This window comes from Condylostylus longicornis, unplaced genomic scaffold (assembly GCF_029603195.1).
Source record: "Condylostylus longicornis isolate FDR11 unplaced genomic scaffold, ASM2960319v2 ptg000028l, whole genome shotgun sequence".
In the NCBI taxonomy this organism is placed as follows: Eukaryota; Metazoa; Arthropoda; class Insecta; order Diptera; family Dolichopodidae; genus Condylostylus; species Condylostylus longicornis.
In genome coordinates, this window is record NW_026577997.1 from 439,077 (window position 1) to 464,236 (window position 25,160).

At 24.6% G+C, this 25,160-nt stretch overlaps 1 long non-coding RNA gene across 2 annotated transcripts in view; it reads right to left on the bottom strand.

Annotated features, from left to right (window-relative positions):
* Positions 1 to 24,434, bottom strand: part of LOC129607697 (uncharacterized) — a 42,566-nt gene extending 18,132 nt beyond the window's left edge. Inside the window, exons 1-4 of one of the 2 annotated variants that reach the window (XR_008696832.1) lie at positions 23,706 to 24,434; positions 16,846 to 17,674; positions 16,649 to 16,682; positions 10,430 to 10,941 (exon numbers count right to left, since the gene is read on the bottom strand). This is a non-coding gene — a long non-coding RNA (uncharacterized LOC129607697). Of the gene's footprint in view, positions 1 to 10,429; positions 10,942 to 16,648; positions 16,683 to 16,845; positions 17,675 to 23,705 lie in introns of those variants that run through there. The other variant, XR_008696833.1, reaches the window with a different exon arrangement.
* Positions 24,435 to 25,160: the final 726 nt, after the last annotated feature.

The window sequence follows — 25,160 nt, forward strand, 5'->3', positions numbered from 1 at the left end:
CTTAATTCAATTAAATATTTATTATACATAAATACGTGTGAATATGTATGTTACGTTTATAACATATTATTTTCAAATAGAAAATTTACATCTACATGCACATGTATATTATGAATTTTCATACTTTATTAACAAGTCTTTTTAAACTAAACAAAAATTATTTCGTGTTATTTTATCCACACAAATTAAAAAAAAATTCAAAAATACTTAGTTTTTTTTGAAGAAATAAAGAAACTATATACACATATACCGACATACATATATGAATAATTTGTTTAATTTTTTGTCAAAATAACCTACTATGTTGTTGCGTTTAACTTAAAAAAATTATTTAGGAAAATTAAGATAGAAATTAGCTAATTTCTGTTGAAAACTAAAAAGAATTTTATTTTTGTCGTTTAACTTTTAAAAATTTTATCGAATTACTGGAATAATTTTTGTTTACATAAGGTGCAAAATGCTAAAAAAATAAAATACGTACTGCAATACACATAGTATATCACTCTTGTGAAGCAATGTACATACATATATCACAAGTGTTATAACATATAGTATATTTTTTATTTTCAAGAAAGATAATAGTAAAAACAATTTAAGATTTTTGAAACATCAATTGTCGACGCCCCCACCGTATCGGTAAATATGAGCGTAATGTTTGCACGACTTTTTTACACGAAATTATTTTCAACTCTTACACAAAAACAGTGGAAATATCAAAAGCAAAGGTTTTTCTTGGCATTTATTTTTTTCGTTTCGATCAAAAGAGAACTAACTGTATTTAAAACTTTTTTATATTTTTACTTGCCGCATAAAAATAAATAATTTTGTGAATGTGTGCGTTGTATGAGCTTTACATAAGCTTTTCATACAAAAATTTGTTTTTTTTTTCCTCATCTACATATGTATCTTAATCATTATAAAACAGTAACGAACACACTAACAAATAAAATTGAAATATAAAATTAAAATGATTATGGTTACTAGATTTAAAATATTGTAATACTTTAATTTTTAATATATTTTTTTTTGCAGCAACTAAGAAGCGATTTTACAGCTTCAACATGGAAGTTTCATAGGAATTAAATTAAGTTCATTAAACAGTAAACACATTCTTTAAACAGTAAATTAAATAGTTTCGTCTCTTAGTCAGTTATTTCAATAAATGCCTGTTATACTAAAAAAATGTTATTCAAACTGTGACAAACAAAAATGCAGATCAGGTGAAAAATTTTTTAAATAACATTTGACAAAATAAATATACATGGATAATTCATGCACATGTATAATTCTTTAAAATATATTATAACAGCTATGACATCTGGAAGTCGGAGAGTCGGAGTATATTTTAATTTTCTTCAGGTTTAGAGTAAAATGAATAAAAGAAAAACAATAACAAATTTTAAAAAATAATAATAGAATTGAGAGTACAAAGAGCTTTCTGATGATTTTTTCTCTCTTTTAATCGTTTGTCGTTTTTTACTACCTTGTTGCTCTTTTGTTTTTTTTTTTTACCTTGCTATTGAATTTTATATTTACAAGGTGAAAAAATAACCATGTTGCTTGCTGTTATTTTATTATTATCGCTGTTCACCATATATTATTTTTAAATTTTTTGCTTTTATCTGCTACGAAACAAAAACAATTAAATGAATCGAAAACTCGTTTTTTTTCTAATAATTTAAAGTACTTAAAGTTTAGTGAGACGCTAAAAGAAAAGTTTATAATTTTGAATATTTATAAACTTAATAAAATTAATTTGAATTATCATTCATTTAATTATATAGTATGAAATAAATCTGCAAAATACAATTTGATTTTGACCAAATTTATTAAAAAAAATGTGTTGAATAATTTCTCACAAATAAAGGTCTAATTTTGAACTTATAGGGTATATATTGAATCTCAATAGAGATCCATTTACCCATGGCATTTCTTCAATGAAAAAGAAGTTCATAATCGAATTTATACCGGAAAGTCCAAAATAAAATAAAAATCGAAAGAAAGATTTAGTTTTTATGCTTTTTTAACATTCAAAATTTTAAAAACCATAAAGATTTAGTTTCTATGCTTTTTTAAGATTTTTAATCTTAAAAAACTTAATGAAATAAAAATTATTATTAACTTATTTATCTTTGTTGCAGTTCTTGCAACAAAGCATACAATATTAAATTTTCTAATAATTTTTCAAACATAATTCATTATACTTATGTACATAAGTATGTATAAATTCAATTATGAGATCAATAATTTTATCATAAATACTTACAAAGTAGAAATGTAAAAAAAAAATTAACGGACTTTAAAAAGAACAAACAAAAAATCCAACAAAATAATAAGCAAAATACCCTCAATTATAAGCTAATAACTCACTCAATTACTATAATCACTGCTTAAACCACAATTAACTTATCCACAAATACATAAACTACAACCATCGTAATCAAACAGGATTCACGTTCAGCATTCAAAACAAAAACGGGAAAATTATCAGAGAAGAAAAAAAGAACCAAAGAAATAATAAAACAAAAAATAAAAAGTAAAATGAAACAGAAATGAGTAAAATAAGTGGGGTGCACAGAAGGGAAGGTAGAAGGAGAAAAAAAATAAAAAAGAAGAGTAACGGGAAAACGAATAAAAAAGAAATTTCATGAAAATTTTTCTATAGAATTTTTTTTTTTTCGTTTTTTTTTGTTTCATTAAAAATTGACAAAATGCCCATCATCAAAAGAAATTAACCCACAAAAATACACAAAATAAAAATTGTAAACCTACTAAAAAAATCCTTTTTTTATTATTTGTTGTACATATGTTTGTATGTGTAACCTCCTCCATTACAATATTCATAAAAGTTTTTTTTTATATTTTATCCACATACTTATATTTTGTATTTATATTCATTTATGTGTTTATGAATGTAAGTATAGGTATGTGGGTTTGTACAAACACTTAAATTGAGTGTATGTGCACGTGTTAATATAAAAATTTTCCCGGATGGACTCGTGTGTTAAATATTTTTAAAACATCAAAATTTTATACAAATTGTAAAATAAAGAATGTTGATGTTTCTTACCTTTTTCTCTTAAGAAAGAGTTTATTGTAGGTCACAAAATAAATAATTTTAGTTTTTCAGAATATGATTGATTTCTTATGAATTCTATATGAAAAATTTATAGAAATGAAGATTACTAATGACGAACATTATTTAGGAAGCTAAATTCAACGATATTATTAAAACTATGTACGGATTGCAGTTTAGAAGCCAAGCTTATATACATATAAAAGAGAATCTGAACTTCTCCTGCATTTTTACTTAAAATGGGTAATAATGTGTAACAGATTCCCAATTTGTTAAATGTAGTAGGTATAAGAGATTATTTCTATTAATATTGTCAAAATTTATTGCTATAACATTCTTGTAAGTCCTGTAAAAATTATAGCAGCAACTTAACAAAAACAGCATTTGCAATAATTCGAAAAATGCTCTCTTAATTTTTTAGGACAAATTTATTTAAAAAAATGTTTTCGAAAACTGCATAACTTTACTTTTTATTTCTAGTTTCACCGGGAAACATTTTTATGTATAAACGTAATTTTTTAAATTTCCTCGGCCAACTTAATATTTTCATTTTCTCACTTTTTTTTATGTTCTTTCCGGTTCAATTTCAATAGACATGAAACAAAATATCCTTACACTACCTACCCTTAACAAAAAAAAAATTTTATTACAACATTGCTTTTTTTTTAATTTTTTGTGTTACTATAAAAATTCGTTCCTATAAATCTCCTCACACAATATTTGAGATCCAAACAAGAGAGTAAACTCCATCTAGAATAGGCAACCATACTAAATGCATACATTAGATACATAGAAAGCGATTATATTATAGATATATGAATTAAGTATATGTATAAGAAAGTAAACCAAAGAAAAAGTGAAAAAGTGAAAAAAAAATTAATATAAAAGAAAATGTATAATAATAATATAATATAGTATCAATAAAAAAAATTTAAAAGAAAAATCTTGAAAAAAAAAGGATATTTTTATGAAATCGTAAAAGAAAGCCAGAAAAATAACCAACTTTCATACATATGTTCACAACCGGATCAACATTAGCACAGTACAAACACATTTCGCAAACATATTTAGCAGGACGATATAAAAAAAATAAAACAATCAAAAGAAAAATTTATTTTTATTTTTTTGTTTCTTCGTTCCCTCTTTAACATTTATTTATTTATTTTTTTTTACGTTTTCTTCCGTGTTATTTAAGTATGAATGTATAGTACATTATATTGTGTCAAGGCAAATATCACCCCCAAGGAAATTGAATTGATAGAAAAACTCAAAAAGAAAACAAATAAAAAACACATTTACATACTTATTTTGAGCAAAAAAAGCACTATAGCTTCACACTCATTATACACATTTATACCTGTATGTTATAAACATATATACGTAATATAAGGATATTTATAAGGATATAACACCGAACTATCTAAATTTTATTATTCACCACAATAATATACTCTCTCTCTCCCTTGAAAATTCTTGATAATTTTACCTCATAACTACTTACAAAATAATATGAAAATAAAATTAGGGTAACTTTGGAAAAACTTAGTCTTTTTCTTCTTTATGCCTAAAAATATAAATGAGAAAATATTGAGAAACTAAACAATGCCATTTATACACATATATGAATGTACATATATACATACATACATTTTCATTTTGTATGCTAATAATCAAATACCTTAAGTCAAACACAATAACGGGAAGAATGCAAATATTTTACGATTTAACTTAAAAAAAAAACAAATTATTGAAAGAATACTAAAGTAAATTGTGCACTATGCTAATTAAATACCGCAATTATATATGTACATAATGTGTATGTAAGTATATAATACAATCTTAAATTAAAATGCGAATTTCTTCATGATTTATATTAAATGTCAATATGATTTCAAATTTAACATATATAATGTGCATACATACATATGTAAGTTTGCAAGAATTTAACTTTTCAATTTTGTTTACACCTTTGGCAGTTAAAATAATCAAAAAATGAAATATAAAATATTAAATATTTTGATATTATTATTTCTGATTTTACAAAAAACAAAACTCTTTAATTAAAATTAAAAAATAAACGTGCATACATATAATGTACGTGAAGCATATTTCCACACAAAAATTTAAATACACACACCACCAAAACCTATAATATATACACATACAGATGTATGTACTTATACATGCTGAGCAGATTTATACAAAAGAAAATTTAACAATGAAATTTCTTTTAAAATTTTTTCAGCATTTCAATTTCATGTTGCTTCAACATTTAACCTATTGTCCCAAATAAAATGGTATATTATGAGAGATTTTATCCTAAATTTTCTTACATTTTCAAAAAAATCTAAAAACTATTTTTGTAAAAATAAAAAAATATCTGAAAAGTTCTTGCACATACTACATTAATATGTACATATATACATATATTTCAAGAAAATCTTTAAAAATTGTTGAAAAAAAATCAAGCTACAACATGTGTAGTTGGCTACAGAACATATAGAACAGTAATAAAGTTGAAACTACAGTATCAAGTGCAACAAATTTCCATGCGTAATTTTTAATACAGACATCGCCCCTGATATTAAATTTCACAAAGGGCCAAGCTCCTTCCATTAAAGAACGAAGACTAAAAAAATATCCAACGATAAACATTGAAACTAAAGCTGTAAAAATCTTTTTAACTATGTATATTAATTGGATTTATATGAAATGGAAATACATACATAAGTTGATATAGATTTGTCATGAAAATTATACTTTTCATATTCTATCTAAGAAATGAAGTCAAATAAAAAAAAAAGAAACAAAAGAATCAAACTTCAACAGGAAAACAAAAGAATAAAATATTGGTTTAAAAGATCCAACTGGCACAAAGCCATCAAAATTCATATCCATGTGACATAATACAGAATAAAAACTCAAAAGCAAATAAGAAAAATTGTTATAAAAGTGAATAGCAAGGACAAAAGAGAGAGAGGGAAAAATTTAAGCAAACTCTTGTTGTGAAAAACAGAGATTTTCAATGTTTACTTTTCAACAAGTAGCCTATTTTTCCATTTAAATTAAAAACCTAATTCTCAGGTTAAAAAGTTTTCTAGGAAAAGAAACTCTAATTTACTAAGCTTATTGTTGCGTTAAAAGCGGGAGCGACAGTATATTTCAAATAGTAACAATCTATAAAACTTCAAATAATAACAATCAATAAAATAAATTGAATTTAATAGCTGTATAAATAAATTTTTTAGACCTAATTTCTTTTATACCTGACACCTCATATAGCTCAGGGAAAGTTTTAATTGTACACAAAAATATTTGAAAATCGCTGAGATTTTTAATATGAACTTTTATTTCTGAAAATTTTCACCTAGATAACAAAATGCATATACACACATATGTATTAATACAGGTGCATATTATGTCCTATATTCAATGGAGTAGTTTCTTTTTTAATTTTAAATAATTTTTTTCTGTATATGTATATAAAAAATATAAAAGGTTACAAAGTTGTGATGCCGTACCATACCATATTGCATGCTATAGGCTATAACATTAGGTAAAAGAATTTTTCATATTAATATTTATGTACATACCATCATATAAAACTCTACGATTCTTTTTCTATCTACTTTTTATTCCCTTGTTCCTTTCAATTTCTTGTATAGTTTTCTATATGAATACAATAAGTACTAAGCATATACATTTATCATATTTAATTATGTATAAGTATGTAAAGGTAAGAACATATAGTGTTGCATGGAAGTCACATAAATTTACATATAAAGGTAGTCATAAATGTGGTTATATAGAACACGAACGACTTTAGTGTGCCCAACTAAACAAAAGGTCATTCTCATAACATTTTATTACAATTCATATATGGCAGTATAGTTCTTATATTCCTACCTGTACCACTTCTATATTCTATATTTTCATTTTATTGTGTAGCACCTGGCGTTTTATGTGACATATAATGTTATCATAAAAAACATTTGTAGGTATATAACTGTACAGGTTTAGGTTTATTTAAAGTAAACTTAAGTGAATTTTTTATATCCAGATGTTTGTATATATAAATATGTTACATTATGGAAAGCACATTGCAATAAATAATGTTATGTTGGTTTTTTTCGTAAAGAGCAAATAGTGTTTTCTTTTTTTTAAATACATAAATCAATTTCACCGCTTTTTTGGACTTTTTCTAATACTAATGGGTAAATACAAAAAAATTTCATCAAGATATGAAATAACTAACAATTTTTTATTTCAATTGTATCCAATGGAATTTTCAAATAAAAAAATACAATAAGTTTTGTCTCTTTTTTTTTTTATAAATTATGACGTTCGTCATTTCGTAATACACTTATCTTACAAGTGAAGTACATTTTAGTGTAGTGTGTGTCATTTTATAAGATAAGCTTATTTAGTTTAAAAATCGGAAAAGAAATCCAGATAAAAAAGTAACATTTTAACCAACAAGTAAAAAAATGCCGTTACATATCTCATTGTGACTCATTTTATTACCAAATAATTTTAATTACAATAAAGGAGTCCTTTGTTAATCAAAAATTTATTTCAAATTATTGTGACTTATATTTTAAAGGATTTCCAACAAACTGTCAAGAAAAATAATTTCTTTCTGAATTTCGTTCCTTCTTTGAAAAAAAACAAAAGTAAAATACTAGGTAGAAAATATTATACAGTTAAAGAAATTATTAAAAATTTTTTTGCTCAATTCTTTTAAGAGAAATTAAATATAATTTTGTTTGTATTTGTAAAGAGAATTTAAATTATAAATAAAAATTTGCTTCTCTCATTATTTAAATTACACAAATTCCACTCTTATAAAAATTATTAAGTTTAGAAACGATTTCATTTCAATTAGAATTTTATTTCAAAAAAATATGTCACTGCTATTGTTAATCTTACAGGTATATTAAAAAACAGGTAATGTTGGATCACTAGATAGTGATCGCAAAGGACACATAAAAAAATTTGAAACTTAAACAAGCAACATTATCGTCGAAAAAGTTTTCACAAGCTGTAAATTAGGCTCGGATTTTTTTTTTTTCTTCGAAAAACCATTATTCCAAATAATTGAGAAAAAGAGTGTCCAAAAGCTTTGTTCAATAAAGGCTCGGGTACCAGCTTCTTGGTTTTCCCACGGATATTTTAAAACAAGAATTTTGTGCAAGCACTATAAAACTTGCTCATCCTTCATCATCAAGGTTTTTTGTGGTAGATTTTCACTGTATAAACATTTTCTTCCATATAAGCTTACATAATTTAATTTTAATTTTAATTTATCAATTATATTCCTATTTGTATAAAAATAACAATAGCATATACACTCATACTATTACAGCACTACAATATTGAATTCAAGTTTTTTCATCGTTATTGTATATAGGCACTTTCATAAATATTTATATTACATATAACTAAATTATATAAAAATGAAATATGAAATATTGTGAAAAAAATGAAGCAGAATTTGTAATGAAAATGAATATGTATACACGAGTGTATACGTATACTCGTATGATAATGAAAATTAAATACATAACAAAAACTATTGAGAATTCACGATTAACATCGCAGCTATGAAGCAGAATTCAATAAAAAAATAAAAAGCTTTTTCTAATTTAAAAAAAATTGAAATAGGAAGCAATTCAGAATCTAGATAGTGGCTATATAAAAATAAAAAGCTTGTGGGCACGATTCTAATAGCGAGAATTAGATAAATATATATGTACAAACACACACATATTATAATTATATACAATTCAAAATGTAAGCATGCATGTTGTGTAATATTGTAAACGTTGATATTGTATGATAATCACGATTATTGTAACATCACAATGTTTGTTATTAATCTAAACCTTATAAATATTTGTATTGTACAAATAATATTTTGAAAACCTATATGAATAAATAAAAAGTAAACTGAAAGTGCTCTTAATTTATTCCAAAAAAAAACAGCAAAATAGGCCAACAGAAAGAGAATTAAAATAATATGTCTGAGAAAAAAATACATGTGGAGGAGGAAACACATTTCTAAAGGCCGTTATTAGGTATATATTTGACGAATATGGAATTTGTGACTTAAAAGCTAGTAACTTTAAAGTTGACTTTTTAAAAAAACTGTCTTTTCTTTTCTATTAAATGCATCATAAATCCCTTGGTATACTTGTCATACGTACGTCTTGAGTATCTTATAAATGCTACTTATGTTTATCTTTCGATATTCGCCTGATTCTTTTTTGCACTAGCATGTTTTTTTTAATTCATATTTAATTTTTGGTTGCTTTTAATTTATTTTCTTGTAATCAATGAATCAGAAAAACAAATTTCAAGGTAAAATCATTGGAATCAATTTTTTTTTGTAAAAAATTTTTTTCTGTTTTGTTCTATTCCTTCTATTTTTATTCTATTTTTTTTTTATTATTATTACTATGAATTTTTTGTACATACACGCTTTACGAGTAAATTCTAGCATTTTTTTCCAGTTATTTGCAGTTATTTACTTGTGCAGATTTTTTTCTCGTTTTGCTCGTGCCACTTTTTTTCGCGTATTTATGATTTATTTTTTTATAATTCAAACTTCCTCAAGATGTAGAAGAACGAAATCGAAAGAAAATATTATACATATAAAGCTACATAAGTACATCAATGAAAAAATTTATAAAATGAAATTTTGGTCTTAAAATAAAACTATGCTTTTACTACGCAATAAAATTTAAAAAGTTGGAGTACATATTATAGTGCCTTTTAATTGTGTCAACTAAATTTATGCTAAATTTTATAAGGTTTCGTAGGAGACGATTCCAAATCCGTTTGTTATTAAGTTATGTAACTAATTTAGTTTTATGTATTCCGTTCTCTAATACATTTTGTCTTCAAACCAGTTTAATTAAAATCATTGATCTTTTATATTAACAAAATGTTTCCTAGAAGTTTAGATTCCGATGAATCTGATATAATTTTGAATAAAATAATAATTCTCTTTTTCGATTCTAATGAAATCGGCGTTCAATAAAGTGAAATTGAAAACAAAATCTTGAATTTTTTTATTTCTTTTTTAAATTACAATTACGAATTTCTGATTTTAAAAAATAAACAAATTGCAAAGAACGAAGGCATAAGAACAATATCAGAAAAAAAAATTTTTTTTAGCTTAGCTAACTAACTTTAAATTCGAAATCATTACATTAGCGTAAACAATAATAAAAGTTATTAATTCCTTTTTAACGCTACATCACAGAGTGATCAAATAATTTAAGCGAAAAAGAGAACGAAAAAAAAAATCAAAATTGTCAGTAATCTATTTTTCTTCTCAAATTTTTTTAATATTATAAATTTAAAATCTGGCTTATAACATTTAAATTTACTGGAAAAAAAAATTAATAAAGTTTTTGGAATAAGATTTGTTTTGCATTTAATCATTTATTATGGTCATAAAATACCTATTTATTGTAAGAATACCTTGCTCTATTTGAAGCGAGAATCCTCTAGAACAAGAATGTTGAGCCAGATAGGTCAGAAGCGATAACACGGAACGATTAATCTTATTTTCATAAAATCTTGATACCAAGAAAGAAATAAATTAGCAAACTGCACTATTATACTAATAAGTGTATCAATCTGAGTACAGTGAACACCTGAATAAATTAAACAAGGTACACTTTTCACAGGCATTTAAAGTATAAATTACATATTTAATAAGATTAAACAAAGCAGCAATAATATAATGCTCTATGTTCTATGCTCTATGAGAATTTTTGGTAATTTTTTTAGAATTTTGTTCCCAGCAAACTATACACTTCCTTCCTTCACTTTTCAACTTTATTCCGTATAAATACCTACAATTAAAAAATTGTTATATTTTATGTTATAAGTATTATTGTTTGTTTCAATTTTTAATTAAAACAAAACAAAAAACTAAATATTCAAATTAAATAAATAAAATCAAAATCGTGTATCATTTGACAAAATATATTTTTTTGTTCCTTTTTACATTGAAATATCAAACCATCAATATTCTATGCAAACATACGAATATACAAATAACATTGATTAAAATATTATTAGAAAACCGTGTCACATTTCACTCTCATATACGTACAGTAGTTTTTTTAAAAGTAACTTCATTTAGAAATTGCAGTAGCAACTATAAGTAGAGACTGAAATATGCGATAAAAAAATATTGTTGGGTGGAATAATAAAAGAAAAAATAAAAAAACACATACACATTATTGTAACTAATAATTTTTTAATTTTAAACAACGAATAAAGCGAACAAATAAACAATTCTACTTTTTTAGTAGTGAAATATAAGTTTTTTTCACATTAATTTTCAATTTTTAACGCAATATAAATGGATGCGAGAACTATAACGAAAATTGCTCTGATAAAGATCGTTTTTTTTCTCATTTTTTTTTGTTTTTTACTTGAATAATAAATTAAGATTTTAATTTTTAATGGAATTATTATTATACTTTTCCCATTTTTTGCTATCGCTATAGATTTTTTTAAAGTCAATTATAGGATAAAATATAAATGAGCATCAATCATTAAGTTATCTTGTTTATTTTTGGAACAGTGTACTTTGTTTGATTTAAACAAATTATTTGTTTAAGTCAAACAAATTATTTGCTGATTGAATTTTTATTAGTTTTCTCTTTATCAAATGAAGATTTTTCTAAGCCAAATATAATTTTTGATTTCTTTTTCTTATATACTATGTATGTATATTTTGATAAAAATTCAATAATACTTTATATTTCTCACTACAAAAATCTGATTTTTTTATATTTGAATAAAACAGAATACACACATACGTAATACGTAATTTATAATTTAGTTTCAAATTACTTAATTCTAATTGCTTTGGTTTAATAATTGAATTCTCTTCCGTAACATTTTCTTATATGTATTGTAGTTATATTTTCTTATAAAAAATATTGTTTACGTAACAAATTTAAGCTTATTCTCTATTACGTTTGTTTATTTTAGAAAGATAATTTTCTCAACTAAAAATTAAGTGTTCATTATTATTATTATTAGGAACATTTTTCGAAATTTTTTTAAATTTAAGTAGAGCATTAATTGTTTCTAGAGATAATTTAAATACAAATGAAAATATTCACAAATATATAATAATTCTAAAACAAAAGGGCATAAATGCGAAAACAAACAAACAAAGTTAGTAAAAAAAAATATAAATGAGAACTAAAAAGAAAAAGCTTTATAATTTTTAGCGTTCACCATGACTTCCACAATTTCAACTTAATTCGCTTGTACATCACTATAGTGACGTATTTTTTTTGGCAAATAAAAATATATTAAATTTTTTAAATTTTAATGTTATAATTATAAATTTGCCAATGACGTGTAAATATATTTTGTTCGTAATTGTTTATAAATTTATTTATAAATTTTATCAGAACTCCTTATTTAAACGCTATCAATTATTTGCACGAAATTTTAATTTTAAAGATGGAATTTGATCAAAATTTCTAAACATTCACAATAATTTTTTTTTAAAGAGAAATACTTGACGGAATAAAATTTAAAAGAAAGCTTTTTATATTTTGATGACATGAAAAATAATAGTTAACGTAACACTCCCAGTAATAATAAGCAATAAAAGACTTTCACGTATAAGTATATTCTTACAACTACATACAAAACTGTTTAGTTTATAGTTACAACATTTATGTATGTATATATTTTGTGTTGTGTATTGTATAATTTTTAAGATCGAAGATGCATAATCATAAAGAAAAACTTACATCATAACTAAGCTTTGTAAAAGAAGAGGATTCCCATCCGTACATTTTTTAAATGGAAATGTTGTCTTTTTGTCACTTTTCCTCCTTGTTAACTTTAGTTTTTCCAAACAAAAATTTTTTCGCAATTTCTCTTTTTCAAAAAATACATTCGATCTGTCCAAGAAAATTTTCCTGTAAATTTTTTATATGGGCATATTTTTCTAATATTATTAAAAACTCACATAATTCTCTCAATTTTATGCTTTACATTTCTATCTTAGGTTAACTTGTCTTATATATATATACATATGTATGTATATATAACATGTATATATACATATATATATATTTATATATGCGTATAGCGTATATTATATTCTAATAATGTTTATGTCATGATAGTAATCTCTTTTCTTAGCAAACGTTCTCTTTTTCATGAAAAAGGTACGGGAACTCTAATTTTTTACAACTGGAGATGCATCCTGTTAACAATTTGTCTTTGAAAATATCCACATATCTTGTTACGTACTAGATTATTAAGAAAATAATTTTTGTAAAATTTTTTACTGTGTTAAATTTCTATTCATCAACGTAGTGTACGAGTATCAAAAAATAAAATTGGTAAGTAATTTTAAATTAGTGAAATTTATTAGTCAAAATTTATATAGAACTAAATATAAAAATTTAATTTAACGTCAAGTACAATAGGACCGTTGTACTGATATTGGCATGCTCAGTGTACAATTCAACGTGCAAATCGATATGTATAATTCAGTAAATATAAAACATTATTGTTTAAATAAACTATAAGTTTAATAAAAGCAATATTTAATGTGAATAAGCAATGTGATAAATAACAACATTTATAAATTTTTAAAATTAGTTTTAACCTGTACGGCAGTAAATTAAAATTTTAAACTGACCGGTGGAAAAATAAAATTTATCTTCAAATATCTTGCAAATATAAATTTTTAGAGATGTTACAAAATTTTTAATCTGTCAATAATAATAAGAGTCGTTTTTTTACCAAAATCTTTTTTAAATTTATTTAACTGAAACAACAATTACTAGTTAAGGGCTTATTACACATCTATTGCAGGGGTTTGCCGAAAAATGTGCAATCAAAAATTTTAATTGCTCGATAAAGAATGTGGAATTTAATATTTTAAAACTTTTTTTAGAAGTATCAATATATAAATGAACAAAGGTTAATTCTTTTTAGATCGTATAATTTTTAGGGCGATACAAAAATTTGGGCTATATAGTTTTGAGTATCATATTAGTTTAAGATCATTTCGTTCAGATAATCTCAAATATTCTATGGTTCAAATAAAGAAAATCCAAAAAAATATTTTATAATATGATTATCTGAGCTTATAACATTAAAATTTCTCAGTATAATTTAACTTTATATTATATACAACATGTTAAAAATCTTACTGAAGAGATGGTATCAAACAAATAGTTACCATTTATGTAAAAGAAACAATACAATAGTGCATACATACAATGTGTGCGCGTATTTTAACAAAGCAAAGTAACGAATAGTAATATATACCACTTTTATTCTTTTCGTTTTAACCTTCTGATTATATTATTACAAACTAAAGTTTTTTTTGTTTTGTTAATTTTACTTGCGAGTATGTATATTCGATTAAACTGGAGAACGTGTGCATCTTTAAGGGTTTCAACATAACAAAATAAAAAAAAAAAAAACAAATTTTTTTTACTTTTGCTGTTTTTTACATCATAAAAAATCAATATTTGTGATGCAAGCGAAGCTGTGTAATAACAGATTGTTGTAAATATGATAGCATTTTTTAGCTTCTTATTCATTCAAAGAGGATTTAGAAAATTTTTCTATTGTAATTTTGCAATAAATCTATCGAATAACGGTAGAAGTATGAAGCACTGAATTCATTGATTTAATCAATTGCTATTTTTCACTACTATTGGCTAAAATTTTTTCTTTTTTGTATTTCCCACTAATTTTACTCTGGTATATTGGAAAATTTTATATTAATTGTAGGGCGACTAAATATTTAAAAAAAAAAAAAATTTATTTTATTTGGTTTTTGAATAGTTAAAAAGGCTAATGTTTAGGCTACAATTCATACTCAGAGTACATTATTGCTGTTGTGCAAAAATTCTTTAAATATTTTATTTAATCTTTTAAACATTTTTATTTTGGCGATCCCTAATACATTATTAATAAATTATGATATGATTTTATCATAATTTATTCATCATAGATGTCTAATCTAAAGTTTAACACATAGGTCAAAACATTATTAGTTCCAATTCAACACATACATATTAATGTTTAGTTACTTATATTTATTTTTTAAAGCAATAATAAATGTTTCATTATAGAGTAACATCCATTCATGTTATATATATACAAACAAAGATATCAAAACCAACAAATTTATTAATCATTTATAATATTACAGCTGAAATAAAAACATAATACCCACATTTGAACATACACACATGTTATTACAGTTATTCACAACCAAAACTAACATACAAATTTATTCTACAATGGAATAATCGAAATATAAAAAGAAAAATTAATAAATTAAGCAAATTTTAAAATTCCTCATTATTTTCTTTGAAATGATTGGAGTCATAAAGTCTTTAACAATTCCTATCATTTTAATTCAACCAAAAGGTTTGAGATATGTGCAACTCTGTGCGTACATATGAATATTTCTAAAAGCAGTCTCATATGAATATTAAAAAATTTTTATAGTGTTGAAATCCAAATTTAGTATTTTAATGACTTTCATAGTATTTTAGTAAAGTTCATATACTTCAAGTTTTATTTTTTTTTTCCTATCATCGTAAGATTTTTTTAATTTTCTAGCAACAGAATGGGACAGAATTATATTTAAATCGATATAATGCGCACTCAATGTTATTTGAACTTAATTTTTAAGTTAAGTTCTTTCTATAAATTAAATAAACAGAAAGTGGTTAGCTTCTGTGAGAGTAATTTCCGTTGCAAATTTTGTGAGCAAAATGTTTTTATTAAAGTTTAATTTGTTTTTTATATTTTAAAATTTCATGTATGTAAGTACCCCGTTTGCATATTTTATACAAAATATTTTCCCACAAAAAAAATAGATTTAGTCTCACAATTTTTAGTAGAAGCTTACTGTAACTATTTTCAGAATGTACTGTAACAAGTACATATGTCAATTTTTAAATCAATTCAACTGAACATAAAATGTGATTTCCAAGAGAAATTAAAAAAAAACCTAAATATGGAATAGATATTTAGAAATATGAAAATAAAATTGAAAAAATAGTTATGGAATACTGAAATTTATTCGTTAAATAATATACATATTGAACGTATAACAGCTGTATTACATATGGATGTACTAACTATACAGCACTTTTCGTTTTAAAAATCAAGGATTTTTCATAGAGCAAAGGATAAACATGTTTATTATTTGCACTTGATTAAACCGGATTAAATTATTTTAAATAGAATTTATTATTTGCAAGAGAAAATCTGATTTATACATATTCGATAGTTTTTTATAAAATAATTATTCCTACAAAGAAAATTAAACACTAAAACCGAACATATAACTGAACCAAGAGTGTTTTAAAAATATTGATTTAAATTTTTAATTCAATTTAAATAATTTAAACAAAATTATTTATCATAAAATATTTACAAGCAAAATGTTATCGTTCTATTAGTGTTACTTTAGTATCCAAAATTTATTTTAACACAAAATAAGAACTACAACACTACAATAACAAATTTGTATTTACTTACTACATGTGATATGTATTGCAGCAGCTGGATCCACCTAGCTCGGAACCGATTCATGCATAAATTATACGAATCTACATAGTTCGTATCCGGTTATTGAATTTGTTGATGGATCCACCTAGCTCGGAACCGATTCATGCATAAATTATACGAATCTACATAGTTCGTATCCGGTTATTGAATTTGTTGATGGGATCCACCTAGCTCGGAACCGATTCATGCATAAATTATACGAATCTACATAGTTCGTATCCGGTTATTGAATTTGTTGATGGGATCCACCCAGCTCAGATCCAATCCATGTATATATTACAGGAATCTATCTAGTTCGGATCCAGTCCATGTATATATTGCACGAATCCACCTGGTTCGGGTTCAGCTCATGTATATATTGCAGGGATCCACCTAGCTCGGATCCGATTGTTGAGTAGTTGATGGGACTCACCGAGCATAAATTGTGGGAATCCACCTAGCTCGTATCCAATTGTCAAATTTGTTTATGGGATCCACCTAGCTCGGATCCAGCCAATGTGTATATTGAAGGGATCCATCTAGCTCGGATTGGGTTGTTGAATGTCTTGATGGGACTCACCTACTTCGGATCCAGTTCATGCATATTTTCTAGGGATCCACCTAGCTCGGATCTAGTTCACAATAGTTGTAGACAATCACCTAGTTCCGATTCAGTTCTTGCATATATTGAAGGGATCCACCTAGCTCTGATCCAATTTGTGTATATTTTTTAGGGATACACTCAGTACGCCTCCATTTCTTGAATATGTTGGTGGGATTGACCTAATTCGGATCCAGTCAGTGCATGTATTGTAGGGATCCACCTAACTCAGATCCAGTCGTAGTGCATATTGCAGGGTACCACCTGGTTCGGATCTAATTGTTGAATATGTTGATGGGACTCACCTAGCTCAAGCATACAGTTCAAGCATATTTTGTCCTCTCGGTCCAGTTCACAAATGTTGCAAAGATTCACCTACTTCCGATTCAGTTCTTGCATATATTGTGGGGATCAACCTTGCTCAGATCCAGTTAGTGCATATTTTTTAGGAATTTATGAGAAAAAGAAAAAATGCATTAAATTAAAAAATTAACATAACATGTTTGAATATATGTATGTGTTTATATACATGTACGTATATATGAAATATGTAATAAAATAATATATTTATTTATTATATAATAACATAAATCAAACCAAAGTTGAATAATAGTAAGAAGAGAATATAAAATTCAAGTTTGCTTGTGTAAAAATTCACGTAATAATGATTTGCAAAAATTATTGATCATGAAAATTATTCGTTGTATTTTATATTACAAATTGTGTCATTATTTCTTGCACTAATCCCGATTCACTTAGTTACTTAATTGCATGTCATAGCACTTGTTTATAAATGATCTTTTTAATTGGCATACTTTTTATAACTACTCTACAGCCACTTGGCACATTTAAAAAGTGCAAAAAAAATATTAGGAAAAAATAGATTTGTCAAACAAAATAGTGAAATTCTGGATTTTGAAGTGTATCTATTATAACAGTAATTAAATTTACATCTTAAATGTTCCTACTGGCTTGTGGTTACTTCATGCTTATGTGTAACTCTTGCATGTGTATATATATAACTTATTTGTTTCATAGGATAAGCTTAATAACACTAACTTAATTGTCTACGGCGATTTTACTTCAAAGTATACAGATGTTATTTCATGCTTTATTTATACCAGGTAGTGATTTATGAATAGCTATACACACTATTTTAATCTAATGTAAAAAGCGCTTAAATTGCATGTCTATACAATCATATGTTTTGAATTATTATGTTTATACAGTTAGACAAAATATGTTGTAAAACTACACTCGTACTCATATACATATATGTATGTATCATGTCGTTATACCTTTTACCTTTTATTAGGAAAAAATTTGGAAATTTTTTTTAATCATTCTATGCATGAGTTTTACATTGAGAGTTGAATTGAATTTGAATAATGTACAGTAATATAAGTGCTTACACAAATTAACAGATAACATTTTTGATACACTCGTATATAACATTATGTATGTATGTAGAAAATTAGCTTTACATGGTCTTTGATATAAAATGTGTAAAAATTTTGTATTTATGAAAACTATTTGTATGTGTATCGTATGTATGTGCAAACAAATATAAAAAATTTTTGTTTACTTTGTGTAATTGACAGATAGCTATATTCGGATTGTAGGTATGATATTGTTTGAACGTGTATGTAAACTCTTGTACAGGTTGTATGTGCACTTGATGTGTAAGATGCTGAGTCGGAAAATAATAACAATTATAATAATAATAATAATAATAATTATAATAATAATAAAAGAAAAATCATAAGAAAAAAAAACCACACAACATTATTTTTTTTGCTGTTAATGTTTTACTGTTTATTTTTCATGTTAATAAAGATTAAATGAGGGTTCGCAAAAATTTACTTTTTCTACAACACAATCATTTGTGTATAAAACTCTGTAATATATATTTTATAATACATTAATAACATGTCACGGTATTTATACATTAAATTTTATAATATGTATGTATGGAAGTAAAAAATAAATAAACATGCATACATACAAACATTCAAACATATCTTTTAAATATTAAAAAATATTATTTATTTTATGTGTATGCATCCACATTTACATATGTTTCTAAGCTCAAACAAACGTAATAATATTATATATGTTTTTTTGTAAACATACATAATTATATTTGTAATATACATACATATGTATGTATGTAAATATTCAATAAATGGATAGAAGAGTAAATGATGAATGAATTTTTAAGTTCGTTTTGGTTTTTTTAATGTTTTCTTTGTTTCTTTTAGAAATTCTTAATTAAATTAACCTAGGTAATCGCATAAAAAGGGAATGTGCTTTAATATGCGATATGAAATTTATAAAGAACGAGAAATAATTACATTCTAGTTGCTAATTTGTGCATAATCATAATATATACTTTTACATATGTATAAGTATGTACGAGACTATACATATTTAGAATTATTGAAAAATGTATGCTAAAATATTTAAATTTTATTTTCAAAATATAAGAACATATTGATTACAACAATAAAGCTAACGTTTTAATCGCAAATTTTAACAATGTATTCTTAAACCCCAACAACTGGGAATTGAGTTTTAATTAGGTATCGTTATGTTTATTCGTACATACGCACATACATACATACTTATGAATATACATATACTGATTAGGAATCAGTTTTATTTGTGAACTCTAAATGTAACAGTAAACTTTAGAACTATGTACACATAGACTCATAATATGTACATATGTATATATATCTTATTTACTTAGATATTATGTATTCATTAGGATCCTTTTAAAAACCAGACCAATTCCTAAATAAAACAAAAAAATTAAACAACTAATATAAATACTTCATAACAACAGCGTCAGATTTTAGAAAACATGTCACTTAAATGAAATTGAAGGTGAATCACTTCTCCAATGCTTTTATTATTTCGTTTTGATTAAAATTACATTTTTTTCCAATTGCTTTTTTTTTCTGCCGCACACAAATGTATACTTACACTTACACTACTAAAGAGTTATTACAAGAGTTCAATCCTCAATTTTCATTCTTACCAAAATTTTAATTCTCTTCTTATTCTCTTTTATTTTTGTTCGCTTTATTTTAAAAAGAGCTAATTTTATTCATTCGACAATCATTTTTATATTATGAACAACCTGAGTATGAATGCCATAACTAAATGACACACACATTCAAAGTTTAGGCCATAGCCCATAACATTTTATACAATCTGCTCTTTTTACTCGATATCTTTATCGAATTCTGTACACTTTTGTGCTTCTCATAGGTACATATTTACATTTCGTGTTACTCAAGCTACGTATCAAAATAAAAACGTATGTTGCAAAAATAATTTTTTCTTTAAAAATTTAATAAAATAATTGTTTCTATGGCAAAAAAAGGTTATAAAAGTGTAGTTTTTATAGTAAATGCAGCACAAGCATGCGAGTTAGGTGGATCCATCATCATTCAACCATATAACAGAAGTACCATATAATTTTAAAACTACAAATTTAAATAAAATTTGTTCAAGAATTTTACTCTTTTGTGCAACAACAAATTAGTTTTTATTTTTTTTATTATGATTTTAGGTCTTCCTCTCTCTTTGCGTTTTGCATGACAAACGGTGAATATCAGAATGAGTTTTGCTTATGGAGAATTTAAAAAATTTTACACTGATGTATATCATTTAGCCAATATGACGTGTGGAAATCAAAATGTATAGTGTCGTTATTATAAAATTTACCACATTTAAATGCTACATATCTGTACAAATTTTAATATTACACACACTTTATCGAAAATATGACTAACCCTACTAAAAAACAGTGTAGTGTGCGTGAGTAAAAAGTATCTGAGTAAAAAAGCCTTCGTCACCGAGAAATAAAAAGTATGTATAGAATTATATTTATGTATGCACGCTTTAAATTATAAAAGTACATGGATAAATAATATGCATACAAAAATTTAACACCCATATATACAATTTACACAAAATACATTCATGATATGGCTGTGTCGTGTTAAATAAGCGTAAAAATTTGGACTTAAAATTTGGAAAAATTAAGATATGTACATGCCTTAATTATGAACTAAAAGCTATTTACGTTTGTCCATGAGTGCATTGCAATAAAATAGAAGAGCTTCATATTATTTACATTCAGTTATTATGTACATAATCGTTTCGCAATCTTTCTACCCTAAATAGAGGCATTCACACATGCATACGTACATTTAATTTACTAAAAATTTAAAAGGAAGCAAAGCAGTTTCGTCTTCACATTTTCCTTATAACTTTCATTTTATCGTTTCATTAAAATACTCTTACAGAACAAACTGTTAAAAAGTTTGGCTTTTACAAATCATAAGAAAAATCTTCTTGTAACTTCAATTTCACGCTCTCATTTTTCGATAATTATATTGAAGGCTATTGTATTTTATATGCATGCCTAAGTAGTTAGTACATGCACACAAATATATATAATTATTTAAATTTGTTTTACATTTCATGAAATAAATTTGACAAATACCTTTATATGAACGTATCTATGTAGGTATTACTTAACTTAAAAATTAGGAGTAATTTCTTTCCTAAAAATACTTTTTTATACGAAATGCGAACATGCAATAAACTTTTTATTAAATTAAATTAGTTTGACACATTTCTCTTTAACAAACATATGTATGTATGTACATATTTTACGTGAATTTTATTTAAATAAATTTTTTCCCAAAGAAATTATATTTGATTTAAACATGTTTACATAGATAATAATATATAATATTGAAATAGTGAAATACAAAATAAACTGGTTTATTATCACCACAAAATTTTGTAAAATTAAAACGGTAGATTGTAGAAGTCGTAATATAATGATAGAAGTCGTAAAGTATTTATACACGAAAGAGCGAATATCTCTTGTATGTTAAATTGTTCTCTCAATTTAAAAAATTTCACAATTATTCTCAGTAAAAGTTCTCTTAAAATACTTCAATATAATTGAGATTCTCTTTAATTTGCATTCTTCAGGTTTATCATTCTCTGTTGAATGCGTATATTATAATGTATAGAAGAGATTTTTGAAATAATTGTATTTGCACATAATATTATGTTATGTCCATCAACTGTTTTTGGTAAGCTAGATTCTTTGTATTTAAAATTAACATTATTATCTGTTAACTTAACATAGATTTATCATAATCTCTCAAATTTTCTAGCTAAATATACTTTCTTACTTGCAGTTACAATAGAGAAATAAATCTGAGTAAATCGAGAGAGAATTTGTACTTTTCATCACAAAATTCACGAGCACGAATTTTTTTCTCTATAAAAATAAATATAAGATAAAAGGCTTTTTGTTCTGCTTTTGTAACAAAAGTTCGGGGGGATTGTGAAAACAGGAACTATTTCAGTTTTTCAAAAGATAAAAAGAGAAATAATAAATAATATTCAAAACATAATAAAACAAAAATAAGAAATAAATTAGATAATAAGAAAAATAGCTCCGTAACTGTAAAAATTTATAACGTTAATTAAAACATCAAATGTTCGTTTTCATTTTCTGCTTTGTTGTTGTAGTAAAGACATCAAATTTATAATAATTTTCTTCAAATCTTTTTTTCTTGTTTTTCATACTTGTGTTGTAAACGCTTATTATGAGTTTTCATTATTATAATGAAGAATTTATTTAGGTTTATAATTTATTTATTGTATGAAAGAGTACTATTTTATAAAACACTTTAAAATTTTCAATATTCGCTCATATAAACACAAATATGAATATCCATTTGTTATAACCCTACGTATTTGTACATTAAATTATATGTGTGAAATTTGGAACACCTAATTTATTTTAAAAGCACTCTAAATGAGTTATTATACCTGCATACATACATACATACGTTGTACATATTATGTAATTTAAATATACAGACCTAGATATTCAAAAAAAATTAAATGTTCAAAAATTAAATTAAATGTAATTAATAAATGCATAAAATGAAAAATATTTACTTTCACTTACTAAATTTTGTAAAAATTTTAGTATTATAAATATTAAAATTTCTAAATTAATGTTTCACTCACTTTCTTCGAAATATAATATTTAAGAAATGAGAAACCTTATCACTTAACATTCAGTTGCAGAATTTATTACAAGCATATTCATAAATATTATTATATCTAATGCGCTATATATGTAGACATGTACCCACTTACATAAGAATGAACAATGTAGTATACATATCATGTACAAATTATACGCTATATTTTATAACTCTTTAATAATCAATCGAACAGAATTGATAATGTTATTCTATTCACATTTCGTTCTACATACAAGAACATATATTTATCTATATATAATTATAACACCAATTTATATACCAACTCTACTTATATTATAAGTAAACATGTATTACAGTATTCACACACATTTATACACACATATTTTCTTACCTTTTTATATTTATTGTTTTGCCACATAAAAATTTTTATAACTTAAGTCACTTAACACTCGTGTCTAATGAGTTGTAAAATTGTTATATGTACATATATGTATACGAATGTGATGATGAAATAACGCAGTATGTAACTGGAATGTGTTTTGTTTTTATTTTTGTTTAGATTGAAAACTTGGCTGATTACTTCTTCTTTTTTTGATTTTCTTATTTTTTATTCCGATACAAGCCGACTATAGTTTTTTTCTTCAGTTTGTTTTTTTTCCTATTTCTTCTTATATACATTCATATATAGTATTTGTTGTTTGTTTTATTTATCCATAAATGTGTGTATAATTATAGCTAGTGGCTTCAATGTACATAATATTATGTACATATGTATATTAGCTTCCATTACAATTTTTTTAATGCTTATATTATAGAAAAAATTAATTTTTTAAACACGATTGTTTAACTTTTTTTTAACAAAAAAGCTTTGTTTATTGTAAAATATAGAACTTTAGCGGTAAAATTAATAGAACACGGATATTTAGGCCCAACATAAAATTGCATTTAGCCGAGTTTTCCATTTGTTGGGACCTCGTACATATGCAATTATCCTTAATAGGTATAAAGGCACAGCTTTTGAAATTATACAAAAATTTCATAAATTCTTTTTCTTTAATTTATCCAAACTAAATTAAATTTTTTTTTCGCATCAATTACTATTCTATCCACTTCCGCTAAATTAATCTCCAAAACTAACTGACGCCAAACGATTTTTGAGCGGAATTTTGCTAACTGACATTTGACAATTTCTCAGTTCGCAAAATTCCGCTTTGACAAATTGTCGGGGATGCCATAAAAAAAATTAACTTTTCACTATTATAAGGGTATATAAATCGTCAACATTTTAATTAACCTATTTAATTATTAGGTGTCATTATAAAAGGTTGTTTTTAACCACATTTTGCGTTTAATCACTTTGCATCTATCCGCGTAAATTTATATAGAAATGTATATAAAAAAATATGACTAAATTTTAGTCCTAATGTTTTATGAGTGTCCGATTTTAGTTTACAAACAATAAAATTTTATCTGCATACTGCGTAGACATCTTACAAAAGTTTTTTAAGTTATAAAATTAAGAATGTGACCCTGGAACACATTTTAGGATTTTAAACATTTAGGATTTTATTTTAGTATAAACTTTCGAAAATAATTCTATTCAATCGCGAAATATAATATTCTTTCAAATTTTTGTCCTGTATATCTTCTTTTTCTAAACTTTATTTAGCTCTTCATCAAACTAAACTTTAACAGCCTAGAACTTTCACGAGCTATTATTATATTTTGTGCATTATGACTTAAGACACAAAAGGGCGGTGAAGATTTTCCTTCATATAAACTAATTCCTTTATAAAAGGAAAATGAGGGTTACTCTCTCTTCACGGTAGCCTTATGAAGCTAAGGC